The sequence below is a fragment of the Salminus brasiliensis genome, chromosome 2 (assembly GCF_030463535.1).
Source record: "Salminus brasiliensis chromosome 2, fSalBra1.hap2, whole genome shotgun sequence".
Taxonomy (NCBI): Eukaryota; Metazoa; Chordata; class Actinopteri; order Characiformes; family Bryconidae; genus Salminus; species Salminus brasiliensis.
In genome coordinates this window covers 19,347,270-19,368,179 of record NC_132879.1, presented here as the reverse complement: position 1 = coordinate 19,368,179, position 20,910 = coordinate 19,347,270, and the positions used below count along the sequence as shown (strand labels likewise).

The 20,910-nt window shown below is 44.7% G+C and overlaps 1 protein-coding gene across 1 annotated transcript in view; it reads right to left on the bottom strand.

Annotated features, from left to right (window-relative positions):
- Nucleotides 1-20,910, bottom strand: part of znf469 (zinc finger protein 469) — a 44,008-nt gene that overhangs the window by 13,523 nt on the left and 9,575 nt on the right. The window lies entirely within an intron of this gene.

The following is a 20,910-nucleotide window of genomic DNA, read 5'->3' as shown; positions in this document are numbered from 1 at the left end:
ACTTGAAAAGTAAACCACATGATGCAATTCAACATTTTTCACATGTGTGATTCAATAGAATAAACTGTTTCTGAAACCAGGGCTTAATTCTGTTTGTTGCTCTGCTACCCTGTCAAACACTAGGAACTCATCACATTCTCTGTTTGTCAACCATCAGTTTATCCATCTTTCTGATGACGTGATCTTGAGAGCCTATTATTATTATTATTAATATCCATTGAGTAACTGTATAAAAGCCCTTCCCACCTCCCCCTTTGGCTTAAGCCAACATTAAACTCAGAAGCCTGGCCTATCTGTGTGTGTTAATGCCCTCTTCTGTCTGAGGCTCTGCCTTTAGCTAGTGCACTCACAGGTCTCAAAACTCTCTCTGGTCAAAGAGAGAGTCAGCAGATGTCTTCCACACGGCCAGAGTAATGGGCATTAAATTAAAATCTGGCTGTAATACACAAACCTGATTACTGGTGGAGGAGTTATACGGAGGAAGAAAGTACATTCATTATTTACTTCACTTTTCCTACGTGATTCATTTGTAAAGTGATTTAAATATACCAACTGTTCCTGTATGAGTCACAGATAAAGTTTGCAACCCACAGCCTGATCACGTGATTTCTACTTTAATGTGACATGTATGGCCCTTTATACGTAATGGTATGGTACAGGCCCATAATTACACAGAACTGACAATGACTGGGTGTTGTGTGGCTGGGGACCCAGTGGGAAAAGCAGCCAGGACACTTTTACTCTCTTTCACCTTTTTTTTCTCTCTCTCTCTCATTTTTCCACCCTTCTCTCTAAATGGATCCCAGTGCAGTTTAAAAGTCACCCCTCATCATCATCATGCATGATTGAAAAGTATACTGCATTCAATCAAAGGTACTTTCCATTAAACAATGATCCAGTTAAAGCTGAAGGTCAGTTTACAGGCCGGTTCAGTCCAAAAAGATTTCCAGTGGGGAATCCTTCTTGACAGTGTAATTAAGTCCAACACTTGGCCCAATTTGTGTCTGAAGGAACATTCCTTGTGGCTCTTTTCCAGATGCAAATCTGTGGATTTATACGTCCCGTTTAACCTCCTACTAACAGAATAGCTCAGCTGCTGCCCCTTTTCTCTCTCCAAATACATAATTTGCACTGAGGCGACCAGAGACCTCTTTTCTGTTATATTCCTGATCTCTGCACTGAAATCTCACATGCCCGGACATGAAAATCAGCAGGTGCCTTTTTCATGGAATAGCTTCTTTTATGTGGCCTTGGGGTAGATTACTGGGTTTGATCATGACTCAGTAGCCAATTCCTGGTGCTATCCAATGCCTTGTTTCCAAACACATTAAGCAGAACATCACTCAATTAAAAGAGTGCTTTTTTGTGTGTTTTAGCTAAATGCTGATTATGCCATTAGAGTGCAAGTGTCACTTGATATTTCTGCAGAGGGAGTGGCAGTAAGACTGCATACTGGGCGCATACCCTAAGGGGCTGAGAAATAGTGCTTGAAACAGTGCACCTGAAGTTCTGAAGCTTGCTGACAGAGATGCTTGGCTAAAACTTGCCAAGAAAATCAATCTTCATTCTTGAAGCTTAGCAACGGTTGCTATCACCCAAGCAGACTCACAGATTATATGCTCACTGGTGTGCCAACCAGTCCTAACAAGAACCAGCATAGAGTCACTCTAGAGACGATAAAAACCTCAGTGCTAACATGATGCCCCACAATTAGCATACACTGCCAAGCTGGAGAGTATTTGTTAAGTTCAGTGGTGGAAATAGGAGTTGAGCCCTGAGGTTTTCTAGAAGACAATCATCTCCAGTCTCATCAAATAATCATAACGGTAACTCTGCACATTCTAGTGCATGATTATTGTTTATTAGCTAAGTGAATATATTCCAAAAGGCTTTAAATCTCCTAAAATCACCTCAGATTTACATTACGTACTTGAATGGGCTTATAGCTGATTAAACATATGACACTGAATTACTATGAACTGTTATGCCTTTCAGTAGGAATGTGGTGAAACGTGCATTTTTCTTGGATTTATGGCTTGCTCTCCAGCGGTCGAGCTGCCTACACTCCACTGTGATTTCAGACCTGCCGCCTGGAACAGAAACGACTCTTCTATTAAAGACTCCAGAGGTAAGTGGCAAACTTGAACAATGCCAAACCATACAATTAGGCATTAGCCCCTTAATCTCTAAGGGCTTCTACGCGAGCACACACACACCTAGCTCTTCGCCCATAACACCCACAACTGTATAATAATCCCAGAATAATTCACAGTACTTATAAATGATGATTATGATAAATACTAACAATACATCTTATGATAAATAACTGAATAACAGGCTTTGAGTTCAAGGGGTTGCATTATAAGATTCAGAGGGGTTTAGTTATATCAGGAACTGATAGAGGAGATCCTCCCAGTAAAGATGCACTGTTTCCACACATATGCCGTAAGTCATCTCCGCTTGGGATTCTTGATAGCATTTCCCAAGGAGCCTTATCCCCGGCTCCCTATCCTCAGTCTGGCTCTGGTATTTAGCATGTTTGTCTGTAGGCTGGGCTGTGCCTGGGTTTAGATCAGTCTGTGAAAAGTCACATCCCCTCTCCATCTCCAGCTGCAGTCAAAGCCGAAGCGTCTGCATCTGTGTGTTTGCGGGCTTGAGGGGTGCGAGTCACCCAGCGGGAGCTCCTTGGAGAGCAGTGCTCCATCTAACCCTGGGCCATACATCACGTCGCTTTCTTGTTTGCTCAGGCCGGCCAGCCCTTCGGATCAGCGGTGGAGGGTGCGCAAGCTATCCCTGACAACAAAAAGCGCAGTGCTGGGATCGCAGGGGCCTACCAGAAGTAGCACCAAATCCACAGCTGTCAGAGCACAAAGAGCGCAGGCTCTTCACAACTGTCAGCCTGACTTCCCCAATCCAAATCTATACACGCACGGCTGCCAGCCTTCTGCTCCACCACCTCAGTGTCTTAATGCTGTCATGCTCTCAAACTGCCAATTTGGTGAGATTTTAGATAGGCTCAATCTTATTTTCCCTTCTACTTTTCCTCAAGGCAGATTTAAGTTTATGAGAGTTTGGCTGGAAAATAAAGGGTGCCTGTGACACATTTGATTGCTAAGCATGACTTGATATCAAACTCTATGTGAGTTGCCTTAAAATGGTGCCATAAAACAGCATTTTAGGCAGTTTTACAAGTCAATTAAGGCAAGCCTGTGTGTTCCACAGGCCTGGTGTCAAGTCAGTCTGCCCCACACACACACACACGCATGTACACACACACACGCACGACCATCAGTTCCATATGGCCACACCACACACACCACCCAGACGCCTTTCTGGGCTGATGGTGGGGTTCCTTTTGAGTGTGTGTGCTGCACCTAAAATATAAACAAGTACTGTGTGTGAGTTCAATCTTAAATATAAGTGTTTCTCTCTTTCTTACTCTGTTGTCAGGGTGCTTGTGTGTGTGTGATCATGAGTGTCGGCTTGATGTTTTTTACTCTTTGTCTTACTAAAAACTAAAGCCAGTGTGATTTCAGTGAGTAAATACCCATTTTCCTGAGCCCCCCTCCCAAAAAAAACAAGCCCACAGGACATATGTGGTGTAGACTATTAGCACTTTTGTTACACTGAGAGCTTGACTAAGATTAAACAGCCATTATGTCTAAAATTCTTCTATCTACCGCTGTACAAATTGCTCAAGCACTTATTTCTCCATTATTCAGACTTAAATGAATCATAAATTGTCTTTATAGCTTTGAGGTGTGAACTCCTGAGACCCTGAACTGATTTGTTTTCACCTAATGAATGTGATTTCACTTCTGTGTGAGTAACTGTGTCAGGCTAGATGTTGATAAATGGTGGCTTATTCTCACCCAATAGAGACATGTTACTCAGGGGATGTCATTTACAAAGCGTACAACACAGGAGTCTATAACCCTCATTGAGTCTCCACTGAGAGATTAAACCACACACAAGCCAATGAAAGAGAAACCGCTAATATGTTAAATTAAGAAAGTGAGGCAATAAAGCATCCATCTCTAACGCCAACACCTTTCTACACCCTCGCTCACATGCACGCCCACACACACACACACACACACACACACACACACATGCACACGTGTGCACATGCATGCATTTGTATTTTCCATTGGCTACAGGATGTGCTACTAGAGCCACAGCGACGTATCTGGGAGTGATAAACTATTAAGCAGGCTTCCAGATAAAGCAGAAAAACAAAGCGCTGTCCATCCATGATAGCTTCGCTGAATACCAAGTCCGCATCTTCAAGATCCCTAAACCTTTACACACAATGGCTCTCTTCTTCTGACTGTAAACCAGTAAGGAGCGTTGGGTAGCCTCCCTGACACTGTCAGCTTTTCCAGACACCTGGCGCACTGAAATATCTTCTCATGGAAGTTGCCATTTGCCTTGAGAAGAGTTTCAGAGGAGAGAGAAAAACAGAGTGAAAGAGGCAAAGTTTTGCACAGAGAGAGAGAGAGAGAGAGTGAGGGGGGGTTTACAGTAGACCTTTGTGGGAGGAGGAAGAGGGATGCTGTTGCTGTTGACTGTGTCGCAACTCTTTGAGTTGACTTGAGTTGGAGAGAACAGGATCAGGTATCAGCTAAAGTCCACTCAGGCTGCGCTCCTAACACTCCTCAACACAACTACGGGCCGAAGGAGCACTGCCACTCGCCCAAAACGCCTGGCACTCGGCCAGTCAGCGGACCCATAGCCAAACCAACCTTCTGAAGAGATTACTCTCCTTTTATTTTTAGAAACATCCATTATCCGAGCAATTTGCCTTTCAAGAGTATGTGACTGGGGAAATGTCAGCAACAGGAGGCAGGGTGTGCTCGGCCGCAGCCAACTATTCTAGTGAAGGGAAAAAAAAAGAAAAAGAAAAGAATAAGGAATAATTCCCAACAGCAGTGAAAAAGGACTCTTAGATGGCTAATTTGACATTTTTGATATACAGATATTCAAAAAGAGCTGGCATGTCAATTTCACAGCCACTTATTTTTAGCCACTCTGCTCTCCAATAAAGTAGCACAAAATGTGCCGTAGCGGACGGTTTATTTAGTTTTCTGCCGCGCTCTGAGTGAGGTTTTTTATCAGGGCTTATAGGCCTATTTTGGGATGCAATTTAAGGAACCTAGACAGTGATCCACACTCCACTGCGAGGAACACTGGAGACTTGTCTGACACCCCTCCTTCTCAAAAAATGTGGTCAGCCGAGCATTTGGGAGCGTGTGTGCGTGTGTGGTGGGGGTGTTGCAGTGTGTAATTCCAGAAGCTCCCCTTACCCCCTCCAAAGTTTCCCTTTTTCCTCTACTTCAGACAATTTTTATTACCACTACATTTTTGACCCAGTCTGTTTCCATATTGGTAACCACATCATTCCACAAACATGATGGAACCTTTGTTTCAGGACATTTAAAAAGTAATTTTTCCCACTTTTTGACACAATTTCCCCAATGCCTACAAGGCCATGGAACATTCGTCAGTACTTGTGCATTGATCAAGTGGGAAAAATGTGTTAGGTTAACAATGGGTGAGTCAACACACAGGATATTAACAAAGAAGAGAAGAGGGGAAAGGTTTCTAGTTCCAGAATGAACCTCTGATAACCTTGCCCTTGATTAACTCCACATAAGTCCTAGAAGTTCAGCCTCCAGTGTCCCTTTTCCACCCAAAGCATCAATATTTTCTATTCCCTGCTCCAGCCTGGGTCAGAGTATTTGGTTGCTCCTCCAAAGGGGCTCTATTTTATTAACTGTAAAATGAACTTAGCCAAGTACGAGGAGAGAGAGAGAGAGAGAGAGAGTGAGAGAAGATTGAGAGCTAAATATAAAAACTTCTCTTCGTGCCATGTTTGGTCTAATGAAGTCCAAAATGAGTGGGATGCAGACAAAAAGGCCAGTCAGCTGAAGAGAGCAGGAAGAATCACATCCCTGCCCTGTGCGGGGTGCTTTTCATCTGCATACCCCAGCTACCTCATTCATATCATTCATCCACTCGCCATCTTCCGTTCTGCATCACTTCATAAGCAAGTGCTGTTTTCAATGAAATCCATCTTAATAGTTGACAATTTATCTTCCCATAGGCCTTCATAGGCCTTTTCATTAGAAGTTAAAATCAGACTCATCCATTGCGGGAGCTGGCTGCTGGCCTCCCATTTGCTTTTATTTGCTCTGTGAAAGGGACTGTGTGTGTGTGCGCGAGAGAAAAACAGAGAGAGAGCATTTGTCAGAGGACATGACGACGTTCTAGAAGCTTGGCTCGGACCAATGATAAGTGAGTTCGAGAAGCTTGGACGAGGCTTCGGTGTTTACTTCCATTTCTTTCCATAGCCTCTCTGCAGCCTCCAAAGACGGACCCTGCATGAAGCAGAAGACTGCTGCTCTCTCGCTCGGTTTCACAGAGAGTGCTGTACGGAGTTCATTCAGGGACAGGCTGTCGTGAAATGACAGCCTAAGTCTCAGTGCCGATATGTGGATTATCTCCAAACTAAGTGTGCCCCACCCTCTGAGTGACACCCTACAGCTTCATTATTTACACCCAGCATGTGAGGGCAAGCTCAGCTATGGCCAATCACATCACTCAGGAATGACTTCTCATCTACTCAGCTCTGGATCATGGGAGGGCAAACAGGAGACAGAATTGCTCTTTGTGTGCTTTCTAGACACTGATTCTAGTGTTGCACAGAGTGTGATCAGGTGTAAAAAAGACCACAAGATCACAAGAGAGGAGAAAGCAAAAGCCTTTCTTCGGAATTATTGAGTAGAGTTGAAATGATACACACATTTCCATGTTTTGAAGTCAAGAATTCAGTATGATAGATTGATATATCACTGATATGTGAATTTCGATATTGTGGGTTTAACCCCACCCACTCTAAGGCTTGTTGCACTCTAAGGTGTATTATTCAGTACCTACAGGGACTTCTGTACAAACTGGTGGGCTATTCCTTGGTAATAGGTCCATAGGTGTTTTAAGGGTTTGTATGCTTATGAAACAAATCTATAAACAATACCAAAATATGCCCTCATATGTTTTGTTTTGAATTGAAGTTTCCAAAAAAGATGACAAATGAACTATTCATTTTTACTGTGTTTTTACATGTACTGATATTGTATCAGAATCGCTCCACCCCTAGTGACACACAATGCCTAAATGTCCATATGTTTCTGTACTCGTGTCTGCGTATATCCTGTTTCCACGCTTTGTGCTTATATCACAGTGTATACAAGTAATGTTAAGTCCATACATTAGAGAATGCTAAAAGCCCTGTGTGTGAGAGCGTATTTGTTTTTGAGTATGCCTCTATGGCAGTATGCGTGAGTCCACAGACAGACCGACACATCAGTCAGTGTATGTTGTGACACATGAGGCTCATTTGGGCATCAGCGAAGATCAGGGCGGCAGAGGCTGAAAGTAAACACAGAGGCACATACACATGTGCGCATTGACACGCACATAGGCAGGCCCTGTGATACCCCTTCAGTAAAAAGAGAGAGAGGATTGATGGGCAGGAAGCCAGACATTTCCTATAAAGCTGGCAGGATCCACTGATTCATGTAGTGGGAGGAGACTTGCTGTAACACTGAGCCTCTCCACCTTTGTGTACCCCATCTCCTGTTCTCTTCCGTGTCCCGTCTCCCTCGTATGCCCTATAGGTTAACATGTCTCTCTTGCATAAGAGCTTTCTGCTTAACATTAATCATGCCCGAAACGTGGAGGCGAAAGCATCGCTGGGGGGTGGTGGAAAAGGGGAGTGGGTCTGAGTAACAAATAATGAGCTCAGGCCTCAGGCAGGCAGGTCAGCTCACTGCTACCATGCGGCTAAGAGTAAACGCAGAAACGCAGGGTGAAAACGAGGCTCCGGAGGCAAAATGATCTCACTGACTGTTTGAGGTTAAACACCAGGGGCAAGAGTGCAAAGTTTAGTTGGAGGACGCACTTAAGAGGTGAGCGTTCACAGGAGCTGTGTAAACCAGAAGAGTGATGAAGAGAGGCTGGAGAAAGTATGAATAAAGGAAAGGGAAAAGAACAGTAATAAATGAAGGTGAGGAAAGGAAGGATACAGAAGAGAGAGAGAGAGAGAGAGAGAGAGAGAGAGAGAGAGAGTAAAAACGAAAGCCTGCCTGCTCTCTGTTCTGGTCTAACTTTTCTTTGTTCTAAACCAGACTCTGGCGGTCCTGTTTAAAAGATGGGCGTTAGTAAGACGAGTTGCTCACTGCAGTCACTTCTCATTATTTCATTTATTTGTCACATTCTATTTAAGTTTTCCCAGCGGGGCCAAAAACAGTAGTTGCCCAGCCAACAGCAGAAGGGAATTCCGGGCACTAAATGCGTGAGTCACTTTGTACCAGCATTTTCCTAAAGCATGCTGCCTTTAAATAGTCTAAGGAAATGTCCAAATGACCTAATTACAACTCAGCCTTTTCTAAGTACACCAGCGCATGGCGTGGTATTTGAGAAAGCAGCCAATAAAAAAAGCTTGCATACGACCTCCTAATACAATTAAATTCAGGTCATTCAGCACGCAGAGGCACTGGAACACATGCTGTAAGTGCAAATCTGTCTGAGAAGTGTCCTAGACTGAAACGTCAGCTTCAACTTCTGAACTCACAATTCCTTATTTCTAAAGTAAACAGTCATTTCTTCGACAAGCTAACACATCCACAATCATTCCTACATATCAAAAACGTGATGACTTGGTTCGCACAAATTCTCACATAAATACATGCGTGCATCGCCACACATACACACAGCAGCAGCCCGAGACACTGACATGACTACAAGGCACCTCTAACAAGAACCTACAGTCAGAGCTGGAAACAATAATAAGTGGACTCACTCAAACAAAGGGCTCACTCATCCAGCACACAGCCAGCGCCTTCTCTACTCCCATTCGGCACACACTGCTCTCTGATTCTAACTATATCCTTTTATTGTGATTGTTTATTCGGTGCTGTGGGCGACCGAGCGGAATGCGTCCCGTTCAAAACCACTTTATGGTAATGGTTTGGAAATATCCAAGCAATTAAAGTGAAAATGAAGGGAGACTGATGGACTGGTTGGAGTGCTTCAGATTCCACGGTGGCACTCAGACTAAGTGCCGAGCCGACGGCCACCTTTCCGAGAGGAACTAGCACTTTTATGCATCTGCAGCTGCGCAGCCTCAGCATAATAACCTAATGAAAGGGAGAATGACTGTACCTTGGGCGGTCCTACCACCCTGAAATCTGATGAAGACAGAGGTCAAGCACTTCACAACTATGACACCCTGACAGCTGAGAGGACTGGACGGGATGAACGTCAAGAACGGAACACAGCCTTGAGAGGAGAAAGAAGCTGTCAGACCCGGAGAGAGAGTGCAGACACTCTGTGTGAGTGAGAAACAGTTGGAATAGGAGCTCCCTCATTTCGCTCCTCCCACCTGAGGAATTAAGATGAATGTCAATAATAAGCCTAATTGATCATCAATTGAATCATTTCAACATTCTGAAAATGCAGAATGTTCGTTTCCACTCTGAACTGTGGTAGTGGAGGGGTCTAATGTTTGCTGGGCCCTCCGGTGAATGGCTTTTTCTCTCACGGTGTGCCTTTGAGGCTGGCGGCGGGGTGCCGGTGCATGCTGCGATTGTCCCTGATGTGAGCTGCTGTTTATGCGGCCGGAGGACTGCCTGATGTGTGGCAGCGGCGTGGCGAGCGGCCGACGCTGAAAAGGGGCTCTGTGCAAGGCCACAGATCGCCTTACACAGCCACGTCCTGCTTCCGCCCCCGCTCCGCACAGGCGGCCCAGTGTACCAACTCCGACGGAGGAAAGAGGGAAAAAAAAAACAGAGGGGTTCAGTCCGCCCGGCAGCCCCAGCACAGAACCCCATTCATCTTCCTTTGCTGCTCCAGGATGACTTTATTTTTCAAATTCACAAATATCCCCCTGTGAAAGCCCCTGAGATCAATGAGAGAGCTAATGCTTGCTTTTTTTTTCTGTGCTGCAGGAGGATCTGAGCGCTTTCAGTCACATGTCCATGTGTGTGTATGTGTATGAATGTGTGTCTGCGACCGTGTAGAGTTAACGATCTGTATGATTGGCCCCTCTTACTTAGGAGTCTAAAGCCACGGGCAGATACCTGTGAGCAGCCTGGGATTTAATGACTCACAGCAAATTGGGATTTTGCCACGGGATAACTGGTCGAGATTCCTCTAGAGAATTCCGCATGGCTGACCGCTGTTATTCAAGTCACTTTTAAACTGATCTCTGTGATAATGCGTAAAGAGAGGGGCAAAGAGGTAGATGGGACACTGCAAATGGGATGCCAGAGTTATTAAGGTGCTATTCCTGGAATCCGAAAGCACCATCTGGGTCTGACCACAGTGCAGTGGACAAGGCCTGTGAGATTGAAACACCATTTAGAGCCATATTTATGCAGAGGCCCTCCTCTGTGTGGGACAGGGAGCTGAGCCGGGGCTATTTAAGATTCCTGGGGAAATGGCAAAGTGGGTGAATAACTTCGAACACAAACAAACCTTGGGGCATTAATGACGGGACTAGTGTAGGCTGGGATGTTTTTTCTTCTCTCTTTCATTCATTTGACGAAAGGGAGAGACGGAGAGAGAAAGAAAGAGTGGGAGTAAGAAAGGACCTCTACCTGCTGTCCGGTGTCGCTCCTCACCAGGTCACTGGACACTACCTTGTTTATTCTGCTTTAGACACATTAAAACAGCACCTGATACGCTCTCTCCTACCAGAGGGAATAGGAAAACATCCAGCCTGCCCCACCGACACTTTCCCTGGGCTTCCCCTCGGATGTCAGTCCCGCATCAGTCTGAGAAGAATGATGCTCTGTATGATGACTGCAAGGAACCATTCATAGCCCCCAGCCCAGCCACATACAGCCTGCATGGACAATCTAGAGTCTCTGGAACAGAACCAGTACAGATCCACTCTCTGTAATATAGAACTTGTATTGATCGTCTGCTCAGGGTGGACAGGCCCAGCAGTCATTCATACAGACTGAAGTGGAATCAGAAGTGACTGGCCATGCTGGCAGAGAACCAGCACTCATGCAGCGTCTGAGTATTGACACAACTCCAGCATTGCTCGCATTCCATGAAAGACATGACTGCCATTACTTCCAGGACCTCATTAGACAAAACTTTAAATGCAAAGAAAGAGAGAAAAGAAAACTCCTTTCAATTGCACGGGCCTACCCAGGTGGATTTAACACCATATGAACACCAAAGAACATCTGTGATCTGTGTCAGGATGCTCATCGCTTCTGCTGTATCAGTGTTGTGCATATTGTGCATATCAGTATAAATATTGTGGCCAATGCGGCGTCAACTATTAGCTAAATATGTATTAGGCAGCCTTAGTAACCCTGCCGATGAACTCGCTAGATCAAGTATGCATCACCTAAGCCACAATTCACTGGGGTCAAAACAGTCCAAACACAGACACAAAACTCAGATGAAGGGTAAATTAATCCACACCTCTTATTTACCCTCCACATATTCCATGGCCAGTCCTCTTGGACGTCTCGCTGCATTCCTGAAGGACCATTTGGTCGATGACAAACAGGAGTCTGTATTGAACGTTTGTGTGTAGGTGCCCAGGGGCGAGACGCGGTCTCTGTTTGGGCACAGCAAGTGTGGACCTGATGCCCGCCTGGAGAAAGTGTCCTCTGTCCGGCAAGCCTCCGTGGCCTGTGTGTGGGGTGAAAGGCTCAGCCAAACCAAAGCATGGCTCGCAGAGAAGGCTGTGTACTTTGGAAGCCCTGCACCTTTGCTAATCCGGGTCTTAAAGAAAATGTAGCCTTTCAAAAGCACTTAATAGAACGTTTATAGGAAGCTGAGAGAGAAAACAACCCCTGAGATGCAAAATGTCACCAGTTTCTTCTTTGGAAATAACAAAATGAGAGAATCTACAGGAGCCAATATCTAAAAATAATATTTACTAATCAGTAATCAGGGACTTTTGTGTAAATGCACCAAAATAATGGCAGCATTACTACTTGCCTGCCACTCTCTGGCTGAAGTGTCTATGCAGCTTATCTGGCTTAATGCACGAATGAGGGAGCATGGACTGCACAAGCTAAGGGGACTGGGCTCCTTCAGGTGACAGATCCCCTCTACAACAAAGCAGACACCAGACAGATCCCCTTCAACACAGAGGGATCTGCACAGCATGCTGTAATCCTGTCCCTCTGCTCGTGAATCATACTTTCCTCTCTCTCAGCTCCCTATTTTTACAGCTGGACACAAGCAGATCTGCTTGAACACTTGTGTCCAGCAGACAGATGGAAAATGCCCCAGAGCTCTGATCAGTTGTACTGGGCTGGGTCATCCATATTATACTCATAACACATGCAAATCATTTAAAATCTACCTACTCTGCAAATACTTCCATAAATGGGATATGAAAACAAGCCTTCTTCTACGCTAATCGGATCAAGATAAACGCACGTATTGAAATGCGATTATCTGTGGACAGATACCAGATACATATACATGTGGCTTGGTCGAAGGGCAGAACCTCAGAGGTTAATTCAATGATCTGGTGGTGCAGCCCAGGAGCAAATTTAGGCCCCTGGTCTTTCCTGTTTAGATTTTGTATGCAAAGGCCCTTTATTCAGAAAATAGAATAAGAGGGTTAGCACTCAGGGCTGCTGAAACAAAACATTTATAAAATGTTTTTAGAACATTTAAACACAGAACCAACCACTGATGTGCTGAATTCTATATTTACTCTCAGCCATCTGCCAAAGAGCGAGAGGGAGAGCAAGAGTGTGTATGAGAGAGAGAAAGAGAGAAAAATTAGAAATGTAAAAACTGAGAAAAAATACAAATTACAAAGTGGAGGGAGGTGAAGCCCACTTTGGTGAATGTTTACCCTTCCATTGTGTCCTGCTATCCCACTTGACCACAATATAACAGTTGTGCACTGTATGTAAGTGCTGTTCTGTAAAGCTAGCAGTAACTGTAGGTTACTGACCCAAGAAGAGATGGTTGATGCGAATGTGTTCCAGTGCAGCAACAGAGCCAAGAAAATCACTTGATTGAATGACCATCACCTTAACCACAGTGCACTGTGGTAGGTGCAGAACAAAAAGAAAATACTGGTGAAAAGACGCTTTGTGTGTGTGTGTGTGTGTTTACCATGGGCACATGGAGTGCCCGTGTTTAAAATTAGGAAATAGTATCCTTGCATTCCTTTCCAATCTCTCCATCTAAAACACATCAGGAACAGTAAGAAAAGGGAAAAAAGAAGAAAAAGGGAGTGAAAAGAAAAGTTGGAGGTATGAAGGAGTGAAGGTCAGGTCAAGTTCTCCAAAGGTTAAAGGAATACCATAACCAACATAAAGAAACGCATGGCTGTGGCAACGCCTCATAAAACGTTGTGGAAATGTGGATCTCCACAGGGCTATAAATGTTCTTCTCATTACTGTCATTATTAGCATTATGACTTCATTACGGGAGCTTAAGGATAAAATAAAATCAGGCGTGGCTCTATCAACATTTCTGCCTCAGTGATTTCCTGGATAGACCTTTGACGAAACCAGGCCAGATCAGTAATCCATCCAAACAAAACAAGAAGGGAAGGCATGAGATGAGGAATGTAAGGTGTAATTTACATGCCTCCCCCTCCATGTGTGTGTGTGTGTCTGTGTGCATGTGAGATGGTCATGCTACTGTAGCACCCTGAAGTGCCTCTGATGAATAAACCATTCGGTGCTGGGCCCACTGAGATTGAATAACATGCCATAGCCCATTTGCAGACCCAGCTGCGGGACAAGCCGGGGTCGGTATCCCCTTCAATTTCTTCCACTTCTCCTCATCCCGTCCCAGCTGGGAAAGCACCCTATGTCCCTGCTACTGGCAGTGGACTCATGGCCCACTGCATGCCCGTCCATTTAGGTTGGCAGCATCTGAATCCCACGGCCATAAAACTCTAGCTACTGTTAACAGGACAAGGGAGGGGCCTGCTCTGGCCTAGCGGTCAGGCACACACTACCACTAAGCTGCCTTTTCACGAGCGCACATTTTCTACGAATAAACCAGGGGCACATACGACCGAAACACGAACTGGCACATAGGCACAAACACGTACACTGAATTCTTTTAGGAATTCCTAAAATAATTGCTCTGAAACCCTTTTAAAAACATCAGAGGAGGCCCAGTGACTGCACTCTTGAGCAAGCAGTAGCATTTAGACAAAGGTATTCAAGTACAGTAAAAATGTAAGTTCTGCTTTTTCACTTCTATCAAAAGCCATCGTCAGAGTTTGTCTGTTGTTGAGAGAGAAAAATCCATTTTGAGGGGAGACTCTCTGTCTTTTCTTTTCTTTATGTTGCCACATTGCCTCTGAAGGAGAAGTGATTAAAATGAAATACAGGCTCGTAAAAGTTTTTAGGGAGATTTCTGAAACGTTAAAAAGGTCGAACAACCTCAGAGGACGTAAAAATGACATCTCCCCCATGGCCCTTTAAGGGGTCAGAGCAAAGCAAGCAGAAGGATGGAAAAATCTCCACAAAGACAAAAACACTCAGCCAATGTATTGCACACACAAAAAAAAATCATAGATAAGAAAATGCCTGGTTCCAGACACTCAGAGTGTGGGAGAGTCGTGTGTGTGTTTCTGGCACAACAGGCCTGGTTTCCTTGTTTCCGTCTCTGTGCTGACGATGGTATAAACTGTGACGCCGTGGTGTGCTCACTGCCAGTCAGTAACGTTGCGTAATCAGAGTCAATCAGTGATGCAACCACCACCCCCCGCCACCACTATCCAGCCTCTCCAGCTGATCTTTCACATGAAAGGAACACAGACTCTGGGCTGAACGGGAAAAGTGACGTTGTGCTGGAATAAAAAAAAGGACAATGCTGACCTTCTGGAAAGGATGTGGGTGGGGGGTTTGCATACCTTCGGTATTCTGGGCTAATGCTGGAAAGCTCTTAAACTCATTTATCAGTTAAGCTATGCTATGCGCAGTAATTGCGGCCTTTGTAATTGTGTCCTTGGCAGGCTCCTTCAGTTGTCTGAGCAAACGTCTGAGCAGAACGTAATTGCTGGCAACTGCTGCGCCACGGGAAGGATGGAGTGAGAGAGCAGGAGAGATAGAAAAAGGAGAAGGCAAGAGGAAGTAAGGTGTCGTCCTCGGCAGCTCCCGTTGAGGATGGAATGCTGGGCTCGGAGGGAAAGGGTCTGCCAACAGTGCTGCGCAGGTCAGCGCAGAGAGGAGGTAGAGAGAGAGGTGTGGAATTACAGCTCCCTACACGGGCCTATCTCTCTCTTTCTCGCTCTCACTGATGCCGTTCACGTCTGTAAATAAAGACCGACCTATTGGGTCATTGGGTCAGACGAGTCTCAGACCCTTTCTGACAAGTCTGGGCTTGACTGACCAGGGGCAAGTTGGCTGTGTGATGGATTCCAGTGATCTTCCATAGGTATGTGCCCAATCCTCGGAGGCAGGATTGGGGTTAGAGAACAGAGACAGAGGTGCCTCTAGTCTTTTTAAGTCTTTTCCATGGATGCCATGAGGGTGTCTGTGGCCTACAGCCGCTCCACCCTTTTGAAAACAAACAGCAGCCATCCTGTCTTTTCCATTTATAATCCGCTTGTTGAAATAGAGGACAGACAAGCGCTGCTTTTGTAAGAAAACCTTTATATCTCCGAAATAGTAACTTCACGGTAGGAGAAAGCAACCTGACTTCTTGACTTCTATTAATGTGAATTTATTATGAAAAAGCACACAATCATTGGTCTACTGGTCCATTCCGCACAAAATATTCCCAAGACTGTCTTTCTCAGGATTCGGATAAAACAGAAGAGATGGACTGCAGGTAATCATTTGGATTCCTAGTGGTGCTGGACTTACACAAGGGGACAGCAAGAGAAAGAGAGAGAGAGAGAGAGACAGCAAGTTAGAGTGAGTAAGGAAGTGCTCTGCCACACCGCTGCTCCAGTAAAACTCTGTGTGTTATTGCATGTTTGGAAGCACAAGCTGTTTTTATTGCTGCAGTAAGGCTCACAAAAGCCTTGAGGGCAAAAGGTGTTTAATCGTGCTGTGGAAGAGCTGTGGATCTACTCTTCTACTTCCTCACTCCCCTGCTTAGTCCTGGTGGGCGGGCGGCTGACAGGCCATTTCTACGCCGTCTGAAAAACCCTCGCTGACGGCATGGGCGTCTGATGTGCGGAACAGACAGCACCAGGAATCATACTTTATGAACTCACTCTTTCTGCCTCTCACTTTCTCCCTGCCTCCTGCTTTACCTTCCTCTGTGTGGGACTGACACACACATAGCACACACACACACACTGTCTCTCCCCTAGCAGAGCCCAGACTTTTTTAACAAGCATGCCCCAGTGGGCAGCCGGCACAGAGTGGGAAGCTATTTTTAGATTCCACGCAGATTAAAAATGGAATTTATTTCCTCATCCCCATAAAACTGAGCCTCTCTCTCTCTCTCTCTCTCTCTCTATATATATATATATATATATATATATATAATTCAGATCAGTCTTTCTCATGTTTCTCTCTTCCTTTTCAACACTTTTTTTCTCTCTTTGTCTTTCCTCATCCTTACTCAGCCTCTTTAAATCTGATGTCATGCTAACTTGAAGTGTCTGTGTGCATGTGCCGCACACACGTCTTCTGTAGGAGTGCGCAAGGAGTGAGAAAATGAGCTGTCAAACAATGTATGGCAGGAAAACAAGACTAATATACTAATGTAATAACACTCCCGCACGTTTCCTTAGGTGAGCCTAATTTGCAACACACTCTCCAAATCTAGCTTGCAAGCCAGCACAACAAAGCGGTAAATGGTTAATAAATTAAGTCACCTTATATATATATATATATATATATATATATATATATATATATATATATATATATATGTGTGTGTGTGTGTGTGTGTGTGTGTGAGCTGAGTGAAAGTGTGTGTATATAGGTCAACAAATCTTGGCCATGCTAAGCAACAGCTGGGAAGTTGCAGTGGGGCAGAACATTTCTCCAGATTCAGATCCAGACTGAGATGCCCACCCCACCCCAACACACACACAGACACACACACACAAACCACTGTCGCCGCCACCACCTCACAGAGAGTAGATCACATCATCCCTGGCCCGAGCGTGGCAGGACAATGTGTCTGAGAGCCACGGTTTGCTAGCTTTTACAACATCCACTCTACCTGACCCATGCTGCTGTGCGTGTATTAAATGGTCTGCAGCTACTGTGGCTCCGTTTACTGCTGGAAGGCCCAAATTGCTGTGATTTTCCCTCTGGGTGAGGGTCTGAGGAGTTAGAACACTGGATGACTCATTACCAGGAATGATAACCTGCCAGTCACAATCAAAGTCGCGGTGGAAATTACGGCCTAGGCTCATCATAAATAACTGAAAATGCATGTCATCATTTTTAAAAACTGCAATTATTCGGGAGTCAGCATGGCACAAAGCATTCAGCGAAAAGAACAGCTCCTTCAGAACACTCAGTGGGTGAGAATGGAAAAACACCGCCTCAGCAGTACCAGCAACTATCAGCCGCAATGAGGGAATCGTAGAGAGCAAGCATGTTATTTAATAATCAGAAAGGGGGGAGGTGAGGGGGTAAAGTGAAAGCCTGTGGAAACATAAAGCACGATATAACGGAGATGGCTCACTCCCAGAACACTCTGACTGCAGCGGAAACCCGAGCCGAGCCATTCTGCTGCTGTTCTCCATCTCTCTCAGGGGTGAAGCTATTTAGCCTGTCACTGAGACACACACTCAACCACTACCACTGAGAGGAACATGCTGATAGACAGTGATAGCAGCTAGGGAGAAATCTCCTAAAGCGAGACATGTCAGCATAAGTAAGGGTTTCTGTGTGGTGTGTGTGGATGTGTTTGTGTGAGAGAGAGAGAGAGAGAGAGAGAGAGAGAGCTGGAGAGAAAGATACAGTGTGAGCACTTGTTTAAGAGAGACAGAGAAGCAGAGCAAAACAGGTACCCAGCCCTGCACACTGTAGTGGACTACCTGCTTTAACACACCCCTGCAACTCTGAAAGGGATTGCTAATGAGCTGATTAGTTGAATCAGGTGTGTTGGGAGCTGGAAAGAACTAAATGTGCAGGGGGAGGCGTGTTTCCAGGACCAGGGTTAAGAAACACTGATCTAGAGTAGTGTAGTGGTCCAGTCTTGAATCCCAGTAATGCCAGTCCAATATATTTTGCAGCTACATTAGGAAATCTTTGTGATTGTGATTTCAGTGTTGAGTAAGTGAGCGAGCAAGACTAGGGTTGTAAGAAGGAGCATGCACATCTGTGTGTGTGTGTGTGTGTGTGTGTTTGGTGTACTATAAAAAGAAAGGGAAAGCTAAAACCAACCCACCTCCCTTAGGTGTTTTGCATTGGCTGTGTCCACACCAAGCCTCTTAGGCTTGCTTAAGCCTCCTCAATAAGAATCCCTTCATATAGAAGAACAGAGGTTGGCCTGGAAGATGATCTCCTTATTAGACATCCCATTGTTAAAGGGAAGTCTAAAAGCCTGGGCTTTCCTTCTCAGGAGTGGGCCAGGGAAAGCCTTTATGTGGAAGGCTCGGGACATTTATGTAGTTAGCATACCTGGAGCTCTGCCCAAAACAAACAGTGCCTCTGGGTCTGAATACTCTGAGAAACAAGGCCAGAGATCAGTCAATGGAGAATGGAAGATACGCAGGCCTGCTCTCATCAACAGCTCATTATTTCTCAGAATGTCCATCCACTCACCTTCACAATGAAAACCCATCTGAACCTGAGCAAGGTGGGATGCTCGAAGTAACAGTGGGGGCAAAACAACTGACCAAACTATTACCTTTGAGCACTACACTTTAAAAATAAGTCTTCTTTGAGTGATGCCATAGAAGAACCACTTTTAGTTACATGAGGAACCATTTTTGTAACAGAAATGTGTAAATGCGAAGAGTCTTTGCATTAAGTGAAGGTTCTCCACACTCACATCTTTTACAAATATGTTTATTTGTGGAACCAAAAGTGGTGTTTTTTCTATGGCATCGCTCAAATAATTCTGTGAAACTCCTTTCTTCTTATTTATATATAGTATAGATATGTCACTTCTCTAAGATTGCCAATGCCAATTACATATAAAATATAAAAGCTATATAAAATGAGACCAAAGATGCAGCATTGTTGTGTATTCTGTGTGTACATGTAATAAACTCATATATAGCTCACCTATAATTAAAATATCCTAATGCACAAATGTTTTATTTGAGTCCAAGTTCCAACTACTTACAGCTCTATAAAACACACTGGGGACCAATGTTGTATTTTTGTGTTGTACAATACATGGCTCACAGAAAAGGAACTACCCTATAGCGTTGCATAATAGTGACCCTGCATAATAGTGACCCTGCATAATAGCGACCCTGCATAATTCGGAACTAAATATTCCAGAATCAACAACCTTATGATAATGCTGTCGACAAGCAATGACTTAATAGTGTGTTAACATTTTGCAGGACTGCTTTCCTACGGCTGCAAAAACACGAAATGGCCCTAAGCTACGGCCATAAAAGGGCATCCAACTGAGACGTTCCTTGACTATCTTACGGCACACTGTCTTGGGGAAAGGCATTCCAGCCACTATCAGGGACGGCATCCGATTCCACACCACAGATAGACACACGTGCATGACACACACACACTCTTGGCTCTCGCCAGTGAAGAGAGGCTAAGTGTGAGACCACAGGAACCAACTCATATATCACTGACACTGCACGTTAGATAGCCGAATGAAAAGTGTGAGGTGAGGATCTTCTGAAATGGAGCATAAAGCATTTGTGAAAATCAAAGCGAGGGTGTTCCTGCGGTCAAGACTTCCCGCCCTCTTGACAGCCAAAGAGCACTTGCTCCTTGCCAACATCATATGGCAGAGGAACGTATCCATGTGCATCCCGGAGTTTCCGACTCCTTTATCCTTGTCCATCTGCATCGGAGGAGTCCCACATGGTTTATATAATACAGCTCTTTCTTCTCATATCCCTGGCTGTTTAGAGCTACACGTGAAAAAGGAAATGAGGCTCATTGGGATCATACAGAAGCTGAATCTAAAATACGGCTGGGCCTTTCTCCTGCTCAGCCCTGCGTCCAGCTGATCTAAGGGCAGCTCTAGTGTTCCATAATAACGACATTAAAAGTGAAAAGCAACAATCACTGGATGACGAATCTGAGGTTCTGGATGGAAAACAACTGCAAAATATGGGCTAAACCCAGTGCGAGGCCACCACTGGCACACCTAAATAGAGAGGCCTTATCTGCACGTTAATGTATGTGTGTTTGCCATTATAGTGCTTTAATGAGAGGAGGGTCATTTACAGTGGAGGGAAAGGGGTAAAAAGGTAACAGTGCACACTTCATGACCCCACTAACCTGGCCGGCCCACCTCAGGCACTCACACATCTGGGCATATTTATGGAGGCTTTTTGAGGGGAAAACCTGTTTACGTCTGTCATTCCATTTCCAAGCATTTGTGCATGTAACTGTTTTGAGTATTCTCTCAAAATCGTTACACACCCTGATGGCTGAATGGCTTACCTGCAAAACACTGGAAAGGGATGCAGTCAAAAAAAAATTAGTGACTAAATGCAATATTAATATTAATATTATTTAATAAAAAAATAATATTAATACTGAAATATGTCTGCTCTAACACACAGTGATATCATATTTCTAGTGAAGATTCAGCAATAATTTTCTGAAGTCCAAGCATTCAGTGTCAAAAACTACGACAGCTTTTTGGAACTTGGAAAAATACTGGAATTTTAGAAGCCATGGCACACTGCCACATTGGCAGTGTGCCTCACATCCACACACAGAACCTCTATGAGAGAGCTGAGCACAGCAACACTATATGACA